General features: G+C 32.6%; 1 long non-coding RNA gene across 1 annotated transcript in view; it reads left to right on the forward strand.

The window, feature by feature from the left end:
• The window catches only part of LOC140685468 (uncharacterized), a 38,517-nt gene extending 28,016 nt beyond the window's left edge, over nt 1-10,501 (forward strand). Inside the window, exon 4 of the long non-coding RNA XR_012058703.1 lies at nt 10,189-10,501. This is a non-coding gene — a long non-coding RNA (uncharacterized lncRNA). The remainder of the gene's footprint in view (nt 1-10,188) is intronic.
• The last annotated feature ends 1,005 nt before the right edge of the window (nt 10,502-11,506 follow it).

The raw sequence follows: 11,506 nt of genomic DNA on the forward strand, positions 1-11,506 counted from the left end.
CTTCTTCTTTTTTTAAGTCTCTTTTTCTTTACTTTTCGGTTTTGGAAGTTTCTGTTATGATATCATCAAGTTCTTTCCTCAGCCGTGTCTAGTGTACGAATAAGCCCATTAAAATCATTCTTTATTTCATAACAGAGTTTTTGATTTTTAGCTATTTTTTTAATTTTTCCTTGGGGTTTCTTTATTTCTGCTTACAACAATAATCTATTCTTGCACACTCTCTGCTTTATGCTTTAGAGTCTATTGTATATTCATGTAATCATGGTTGTCTTAAATTTCTTTTTTGATAATTTCAACAAAACTGACATCTCAATCTGTTTTTAACACTTGCTTTTTCTCTTCAGACAATGAGTGTTTTGTTTTGTTTTGTTTGCAATATGTCTTGTATTTTTCTTTGATAGTCAAACAAGATGTACTAGGTAAAAAGGTATACCTGAAGCCACATAACGCACCCTTGGGTTTCAAATCTGCTCTTGTCTTCTGGGGAAACCCATTTGTTTTAGTCTGTGGGAGGTGGGAAGCTAACAAAACATTTTGCATTGAAAACTGAAGTAATTTGAAATAAGTTTTTGAAGTATTGTTCTAGTAATTGTGCTCAACATAGACTGTAAATGGACAGATTGAAAAACAGAAAAGATTAGAGAACAAATTCAACAACTCATCTTCTCTGTGTTGTTTATCAGGGTGTTGGTATTTAGGTGGTGATTTTAGGTTATGGAATCTGGATATATTCTGACAATAGGAATTAACAGTGTTTGCTTGTGTTATGGATCTGTGATATGAGAAAAATAGGGATATCAGTCATAGCACCACATATTTGACCCTCATGAAAATGAAATAGCCTTTTATCGTAATTATGGAAGCAAGTATCTGAATTGAATGGAATATGAAGTATATCTTAATGGTAGGTTAAACTTCAATATGAACAGATCACACACAATACATGTGGCATTTACAAAAATAAATTAGTAGCACCACTGAACCAAAAGTAACACTTAAAGGAGGAACCACCACTGACTAAAGAACAATCCAAATATTTTTAATCATTTTTAGTAGAGAATTATTTCTTGGAATTTCAATATTATCTTGCAATGAAATTTTTATTCTATATGTATCTTCAAGGAGACAAAGATGAAATAGCTACTAGGAAATTTTAGGCAGCAAATAAATTTTAAAAATGATCAAAGCATCTTTAACTAGAAGAAAAAATAATAAAGACACAGTATTACACACAAAAAAGTAAAAAAGACTTAGCTGACCCACAAAACATCCACAATCACAATCACAATCACATCCACATGTTTGAAAGACTTTCTGTGGTAGAAGTCATACTTGGACGAGGCAGAAGGAAGCATATGACTACTATATATGTCACTTCAAATTTTCCTTTGCTCTGAGGTCATAATATATATTAGTTGTGATTTAATAAAGTTGATAAGAGATTAGAAGTCAGAATTCTGAGAACAAGCCACAGTCATTAATCTATAACATTTTGTACACTTAAATATGTGTCTGTGAAGTGTTTAGTATTGTTTGTGTATAATCATTTATAATTTAATTTATTAGACAGTAATTATGTATGGAGTTATTAAACAGTGCTTAAATTAGAGATTTTGTGATTACTTTCTTGTATTGTCAAAGAATACTCACACTGCATTCCAACGTAATTACATTATGTAGCATCATATTTATTTAATTCTCTTTGTTTTAGCATATTGGTTTTTCGATACATTTTGATTGGTTAAAAGGGAGCTGAATAACAAGCCATTCTTTTCTTCTACGGTCATGTAGCCATTCTGACTATACTTTTAAAAACTAAATGTTCAAATTTATTAAAGTTTTAAGAATGAAAACTTAACCAATACACTGAGTATGTATTTTAGGCACAAGGCTCCTCCCACCAGCAGGCCCACATGAGCCCTAGGACAGCTCAGGCACCCCAGACAGCCTTGCCAGGATCCAGGTCTGCCTTCCAGTGGACTGACAGCCATTACATAAGGCAGGATGAGACAGCCAACCAGGCAAGGGGTCAACCCCTTCTAGCAGCACACCCATAGTTGGCACTGTCACAACTGAAGGGCCTACATAGGTGGCACCCATCGAGCATATAGCTCTGGTAACTAGAGGGGAGTATGCTGCTTAGCCCAATGGCACATCTACATAAGACCACACCTCTAAGATTAGGAAACATGAATGACATACCTAATACATACAAATAAACAGAGATTTAGGTAAAACAAAGTGACAGAGGAATATATTCCAAATGAAGGAACTAGATAAAACCCCAGAAGAACAAGTAAGTGAAATGGGGACATGCAATCTACATGATAAAATGTTCAAGATAGTGATCATAAAGATGCTCAATGAACTTCTGAAAAGAACAGATGAACCCAATGAGAATTTTAACAAAGAACTAGAAAATATAAAGAAGAACTAAACTGAATTGAAGGATATAATAACTTAAATAAAAAATACACTAGAAAAATCATTGGTAGAGTACATAATACAGAGAAACAGATCAGTGAACTAGAAGACAGCAGAATGAGAAATGATGCAAACTAAGAAGAAAGAGAGAAAGACTCAGATAATTTATCTGAATAAATAATAGCCAAAAAACTTCCCTAACCTGGGAAGGAAAACATTCATCCAAGTCTACAAAGCACAGAAAGTCAGAGAGTCCAGAAAAAAGATAAATCCAAAGAGGCCCAAATTATGGAAAAATTAAAGATAAAGAATCTTAAAAGCAGCAATTGGTTACATACAATAGAACTTTCATAATATTGTCTGCTGATTTTTTAGTAGAAACTTTGCAGGCCAGAAGGCAGTAACACAATATATTCAAAATAATGAAAGGGAAAATACTATAACCATTAACACTCTACCCAGGAAGACTATCATTCAGATTTAAAGGAGAGATAAAGAATTTTACAAACAAGGAAAAGCTGAGAGTTCTGCACTACTAAGCCAGCTTAAAAAGAAATGGGAAAGGAACTTCTTTAAGCAGAAAATAAAAGACTACAACTAGAAATATAAATATTATGAAAGGAAACATTTCATTTATAAATGCAAACACATAGTAAAGGTAGTATATAAAGCAAGTAGGGATATTAAAAGAAAAAAGTAAAAAATTATCTATATCCACAGAAAGTAGTTAAGGGATACAAAAAAACAAAAGTTGTAAAATATGATGCTGAAAACATTAAACTTGAGAGTGGGGAGTAAAATGCAGGTTTGTTATAATGAGTTCTATTTAGCAGTTCACCAACCTGTATATGTATATATATGTTGTTACACATGAACTTCATGGTAACCACAAACCAAAAATCTACAATAGATAGTATTAGGAAAAAAAATCGAAACACTAAATATACTGATCAAATCACAAGGGAAGAGAGTAGCAGAGGAAGAAAGAATAAGAAAAAAACCCTACAAAAGTAGATAAAAAATAATTAACAAAATGGCAATATGTACATATCCATCAATAATTCCTTTAAATATAAATGATTAAATAATCCAATTCTAAGACACAGAGGGGCTAAATAGGTACAAAAACAAGACATATATATATATGGTGTCTACAAGAGGCTCACTTCAGATCTAAAGGCACACAGAGATTGAAAATGAGAGTTTAGAAAAAAGTATTCCATGCAAATTGACATGAGAAGAAAGCTGGGATAACAATGCTTATATCAGATAAAACAGACAATAAAACAAAGAATGTTACAAGAGACAAAGAAGGACATTACATAATAATTAAAGGATCAATTCAGTGAGACTATATAGCAATTGTAAAAAATGTATGTATTCAACATAAAAACTCTTAAATACATAAAGCAAGTATTAACATACATAAAGGAAGAATCTGACAGAAACACAATAATAGTAGAACACTTTAACATCCCACTTACATAAATGGGTAGATCATCCTGGCAGAAAATCAATAAAGAGACACTTACTTTAAACAAAATGGTAGATCAGATAGCCTTAACAGATATACATATAGAATATTCCAGCTAAAAGCAGCAGAATTCACAGTCTTGTCAATGCACATGAAACATCTATAGTTTCATCACATACTAGGCCACAATACAAGTCTCAATAAATTTAAGAAGATTGAAATCAAATCAAGCAATTCTTTCAGACACAGCAGTATGAGACTAGAAATCAACTACCTAAAAATGCAAAAACACATAAACATGTGATGGTGAAAAATATGCTACTAAACATCCAATGAATCAGTGATGAAATCAATGAGGAAATCCAAAAATACCTTGGAATAAAAGAAAATGGAAAGACGATGATACAAAATTGATAGGGCACAGCAAAAGCACTTTGAAGAGGAAAGTTTATAACAATACTAGCCTATCTCAAGAAACAAAAAAAACTTAAATGATTTAACCTTATACCAAAAGGAACTAGAAAAAGAAGAACATACAAAACCCAAAGTAAATAGAATAAAAAAAATTAACATCAGAGCAAAAATAAATTAAATGGAGACTAAAGAAATAATATAAAATATCAGTGAAACTAAAAGCTGGTTTTTTGAAAAAATAAAATGGAACAACTTTTAGCCAGACACATAAAAAAAGGGCCCAAATAAAATCAGAAATTAAAGAGTAATTACAACAAACACATCAGAAATACTAAGGATCATAAGCAATTACTATGACTAATTATGTAAGCTAAAATGAAAAAAATAAATTTCTAAATGTAAAATCTCTCAAGACTAATTCAGGAAAAAAATAGAAAATATAAAGGAGTGATTACCTATAATGAGATTGAATCAGTAATAAAAGAACTCCCAATAAACAAAAGACCAGGACCAGAAAACTTCACAGGAAAATTCTATCAAACATTTAAAGAAGAGTTGACACTTATTCTTCTCTAACTATTCCAAAAATTTGAAGAGGAAGAAAAGCTTCCATATGCCTTCTATGAGGCCAGCATCATCCAAATATTAAGAGCAGACAAACACGTTTTAATATAATAAAATAACAGGCCAGTGTCCTTGAGAAACATAGATATAAAATCTTAAGCAAAATATTAGCAAATCAAATCCAGCAATACATTTAAAGAACCCCATACCACGATCAAGTGGGATTTATCTTAAGGATGCAAATATGGCTAAATATCCACAAATCAATCAATTGATATCTTATTAACAAATTGGAGAATAAAAATCATATGATCATCTTAACAGATGCAGAAAAATCTTTCATCAAAATTCAACATTCGTTTCTGCTAAAAAATCCTCAGCAAAGTGGATATAGAGGGAACATACCTCTACATAATTAAGACTATATATGACATACCTACAACCAACATCATATCCAATGGGGAAAAACTAAAAGCATTTCCTATAACATTAAGCACAAGACAAGGATGCTTATTCTCACCACTTTTATTCAACATTGTACTGGAAGTCATAGGCACAGCAATCAAACAAATAAAAGAATTACAAGAATCCAAATTGGAAAGGAAACCTATACTAAACCTATAAACTATATACAGGATACACTTAAGATGCCAACAAAAATTACTAAAACTAATAAATGCATTTAATAAAGTTGCAGGATACAAAATTAATATAGAAATATATAAATACAGAAAGCTATTGTGTTTCAATATACTAACAATTCACTATCAGAAAGAGAAATGAAAGAAACAATCCTATTTACAATTGCATCAAAAGGAATAAAATATTTATGAATAAATCTAAGCAAGGAAGGAAGAGACTTGTACTTAGAAAACTATAAGACAATGATAAAAGATACTAAAGGCTACACAATTAAATGGAAAGAGACACTATGTTCATGGTTTGGAAGAATTCATATTGTTAAAAATGACCACACTACCCAAGGCAATCTATAGATTCTATGCAATCCTTATCAAAATAAAAACAATATTTTTCAGAACTAGAACAAATAATTCTAAAATTTTATGTCAATGCAAAATGCCTCAAATGGCCAAAATAATCTTGAGAAAGAAGAAAAAAACTGAAAATATCACATTCCCTGATTTCAAACTAAACTACAAAGCTAAAGTAATCAAAATACTATTATACTAGCACAAAAACATATCCATAGATTGATGGAGCAGAATAGCCTAGAAATAAACCCATATTTATGTGGTCAATCAATCTATAACAAAGAAAGAATACACAATGGAAAACAAATAGCCTCTTCAATAAATCGTGGTGTTAAAGCTGACCTGGAGCTTAGTTGCTCAATTCTTCTTTCACTGTAAAGTGAGGGAAAACAAGCCTTTCATCCCTTGTATAATAAGAGACTTCAGTAGAATAATAATCTTCTTGGAAGGAGTCAATTTTGCTCAGAGGAAAACAGTTTTAGACATTAATATGTAAAGCAATTTGATATAGTTTCAAAACCTTATTTTAATTAAGAGAATCTTATTTCACATTTGTATCACCAAAGGCCCATTTAGGTGGTTCCCATACTCTCAATTCTCCCAAAAGATCAACCTCTTCCCAATGAACTTTGCCTCTAACCAATAAAACTGCAGAATTACATCTCTCCTAATCCTACTCATCTATTATTAAACATAGGGGCAAAGTCTCAGAAGCACTTGTGACAAGTATCTTATAAAATACCTCCAAAATTAGTCTTTTCAATAGAATATAACATATATTTATTTAGGCTGAAAGATAGCTAAACTTAAGAAGCTTTAAAGTGGTAGTAATGGTTGAATATATAACCAATTTTGCTTACCAGAGAATGAACTGCAATGAATAGAAATATCTTCCTATTTCCAAAACCTTTTGAAAAATACACTGGAATTGCCCTCCTCCGCCCCACCCTGACACATACACTTAGGACTGAATGAAGACAGTAAGATAATTTGTTGAGAATGACTTTGTAAATTTAAGTGTGTATGTGTCAGGTTCATAAGTTTGAAATATTAATGAAACTATTTCTGATATCTTCTGATCCTTTCTGTCACCTCATCCATTTCAACTATCCTATGATCACTAATCCAGGGAAAAATATGTCAGCCTAAAGCATTTTCTTCTAAGGTTTGAATTTCACATGACTAGTCTTTGAGGAGATTAGGGGCAATCCAGATTATAAACTGTAGGCTTTTGAAAGGATATATAGAGAAACACAGAGAGTGAAGTGGCACTTCAAACTGGGAAAAATAATATCCAAGTTGAAGCTAGAATGAGAGGGTTATGTAAGTAAGCAGTAGTGGGTAGATGCGAGTGATTTTCTTTGAAACAAGTCATTATTTTCCTGTCCTATAATCAAGGTCCAAGAGAGAGATATATATCCCAGAAAGTTTTGAACATTCTAATAGCAGAAGAAACATATTTTGTTTTTCAGGTAGAACTAGGGGGAGAAGAAGGGCTAGAGAACCCAGAAAAAAACAGATGCTATATGAAGAACCTAGGTAGAAGATCTTAAGCAACCTCTTATGGTTTCTTGGGTAGGAGCATAAAAATGATTTTTTTAAATCTAAGGACCTGGCAGAGTGATGGATGTGTCAGTAAATATCATCATGCATAGTTGCTGATGAGAACCAGATAGAACTCTTTCAGCAGCAAGTAACAAATAATCCAACTGACAATGACTTAAGAAATAAGGACATACCTTACCTCATATAACAAGAACCCAGGAGGTCTGATTAACTTAGCACTAGAGTTATGTCATCAAGGCCCTAAAGTTTTTCATATTCTTCTCAATCAACCTCAGCTGTTGACTTTAGTTCTGTCTTTTCCTCCAGGATCACTGGATAGCTATGTGGTCTTGACACCACATTTGTTACTCTGCCTCCAAAGAAATGAAGGGTAGTTTCTCACTGAAATTCTCTTTATTAGGAAGGAAAAAAAAAACTTGCTTAGGATACCTAAACTTTTCTATTTTCATTTTAAAGGATATGTCTATACCTAGCTGAAATGTAGGTAAAAATTTGTGAATTCTGTTAGCAAGGATGTAAGGTAAAAGGAACTTGGGGGAAGGGGAAAGAATATGTATCTGGTGGGTAAAAATGTGTCAGCCATAGCCTCCATTCTTACCTTCTTTACCACTTGAACTTGTAGTATATACACTCATGATCCTGAGAAAAGGGGAATGATTTCTTCATTGACATGTATTCTTCAATGTTGATAGAATTATTTAAATAAAAACAAAATCAAGCCAAATAAACTTATAGTAAATTATATAATATATAGCTGTATGTCTTACAAAATTAAGTCTGTGAAAATAGAATCAGATACAGTTAAGAAGATAGAAATTTATGAAAACATTTGTATAATATGCATTTTTGGGAGGGACAAATATGCAAAGATTTTAGGTTTAATTTTAATTCTTTATGACTTAATAAGAAAAATTGTCCATAGATGACCCAAGATGCTCTTTCTGCTTTGTCTGGACAATCGGATAACAGCAATTGAGACTTCCTTTTCTCCTATCAGGAGTGGGGCTACACTTACTGCAATAGTGTCTTTTTCATCCATAAAGAAGGGTTGACAGATAAAATACAGAATGCTCAGTTAAAATTGAATTTCAGAAAAAAAAGAAATAATATTTTAGTATAAGTAGACCCCAAGTATTTCACAATGCATATTTTTAAAAATATTTGTTGTTAACCTGAAATTTAGAGGTAACTGGGCTTCTTGTGCTTTTATTTGCTAAATCTACCTTAACCAGGGCCACCCAAGTCTCCAAGTGCTCCTGGATACTCAGATTTCCCAGAGGTCATTTTTCAACAATAAGCACTTTAATTTAAACAATCTGGCCCAGCAGTAGCTGCAATGCAGGTTGTGACTGTAAAACTTCACACTTTATTTAAAATAAGGGAAACCTGTAGGGGTGAAGACTCCTTCCAATGGGCCACATCCAGCAGAACATGCCAGTGCCTACATTCTCTTCTCTAAGAACACAAGCACCTATGCCTTTTCTTGACTTGTTGACCAAACCTTATATGAGTTTCCTTGCCTCCCTGATCCCCTTTCCACCAAAGGATGAGAGCCATCTCTTACTTTTTTAAAACTAAACACTTCACTCTTGAGCCAAGAGTCGAGTGAGATGCATGTCTGCTCTTCCTGTATGGACATTGACTTATCCCTTATTTCTTCACAGCACATGCAAAACTCTAGTTCCTAGTACAGTACTTGACTTATAGTAAACACTTAAGTTTTTATTGAGTGAATGAATCAATTAATTTTACTTCAGAATTGAACATAACTCAAAGGAAACATATTATAGAAAAAAATTAGGCTTGGTATTCCCTGACTACTCACAGAAGTTAGAGGCTGAAAAAAACCTTAGGTAACTCCTGCTAGACACTAGTTTACAGTGATTAAATATAATTTTATAGAGCTAAATTCTGGCTGAGTGTACTTTACTCAAGTGATTAAAATTAATTCCACCCAAGATAGGAAAAATAGAAACTGTGTGCAGCTTAATATGCTGAAATAAGAACGCCATATCATTTCTGTTATATTCCTGCCAAAGTTGCATAAAATGAATCAGGAATGTAATTATGAGGCAATATAAGACACACTGAAGTTGAAGGACATTATACTAAATGATTGTCCTGTAGTCTTCAAAATTCTAAGGAACTGTCCTAGTCTGAATGACACTAGTGAAAATCAAAACCAAAGGTAATGCATGATCTTGAATTGCTCATTTTATTACTGCAAATTTTGATGGAATTTGAATAGAATCTAAGGGTTAGATGGTATGACTGTCTTAGTACTAACTTCCTGAACATGATGGTTGTGCAGTGGATATGTAGGAGAATGTCCTGGTCCTTAGACATAATGCTCTAATTATGAATTGGTAATCATCATGTCTAAAAGTTACTGTACAATTATCATGAGAATATCATATCTTCAATCTACTCTCAATTCATGCAGATAAAGCAGTTTTTGTGTAATTTTTGTTACTTTTCTTTTCATTTGAAATTATTCATAAATAAAGAGTACAACAACAACAACAAAAAGTAAGAGGATAAGAGCCAACAATCCAAGCCAGAAATCTCTTCTGCTGAAGGCCTCTAGTCTCTGACATTGTTTTCCAGTTAGAGAAGACGAGAGGTAGAAAAAGCTGTCTCAAATAGATAGGCTTGCTGGAGAAGAAGAGAAAATAGATAATTTTGGCAAGAGGCTAGGACCATAGTCTTTGTAAATTCTATACAGAAATTTCTTTCTTTTTTTGTTTTTTACAGGATAACTGGGGAACCAGGCCTGAGGGTGACCTCCTTCACTTAACCAGAATGCGAAGTTCCTCTTAAAATATTGGACTCACTGTGACAAAGAAAGACACCTAAAAATTACTAAAGCCTATTGATTATTCTTTTAAAAACAACACTTACATGGTTTGTTATTCATAGACATTATTTGCAATGCAGTTGCTTCTGGGGAGCAAAACTGACTGGCTAAGGACTAGTAAACAGGAAGATTTTAACTCTGTGCCCTTGAATTGTGTGTTATGTGCATGTACTTCCTGTTCACAAAAATAAATAAAGCTACATAAAAATACTCATTATTTTTAATATACCAATGTTGAGATAGGGGATCACTGTCTCTCCTGGTTGGTAGAGAAAATGGATTCTAAGTATGGGAATATATGGTGAGAAAAGAAACCAATATTTGCATATCTTCTCTCAGACAAGTGCATTTTATTGAGATCAGGGAAATTTAAATTCTTGCTAGGTTTTATTCAATCCATTTCTATAAGCCTTAAGGCTGTTATATACTACGTCCAAATTCTGATACTCTTCTACTTTTTAGTTCTAGTTTTGCATATTATTGATTGCTTTCTATTTTAGGGCATTTTAGAGAAATTCTGGGTAACTATGCATTGGAGGATTTTATCCAAATGTATTGTATATCAAAATTCATAGACACACAAATATTTGAAACAGACTGAATGGAATTAATCTTAAGTTTTAGGATTGAAATGATATCAGTTGTGAGCTGGCCTTGAGATGAGTTAAGACCATGGGACCCATGATCAGAGGCCATGATCAGAGCATGTTTGTAGTATGCAGTAAATAATTGCTGTACCCATTCATCAATTATATAAGATTTAGAACAAAGAAAATAGAAGTACGGATGTGCTAGAGATATTCTGTAAGCTTAATGAACAAAGAAATTCACATTGCACATGTACTGGCAGAGAACAGATAAAAAGCAGGACAGGTGCATTATAGGCGCACCTCCCTGTGGCAATAAAGTGTTGTTAACCCCATAGTGTCTCCTGCTGATGTCTGTCTGGCGGTATGGCAACTCCTCATGCATATTTTCGTTTTGGGGCTGCTCACCTCCTAGAACCCCACATCAGCCTCCTTCGGCGGACACGAGTCTTTAATAATTTTGTAAAGACCAACTCCAAAAATGTAGAATATAATTATAGAATGTCAGTAAACATAAATATATTGAACAGTATAGATAAGGTCATGTCCAATTGAATATCTGCATTGTTCTTAAATTATGTTCCAAATTCATTATTAAATTCTTAATGTCAAATAATAGAAAACTACT

This window comes from Vicugna pacos, chromosome 14, assembly GCF_048564905.1.
Source record: "Vicugna pacos chromosome 14, VicPac4, whole genome shotgun sequence".
NCBI lineage: Eukaryota > Metazoa > Chordata > Mammalia > Artiodactyla > Camelidae > Vicugna > Vicugna pacos.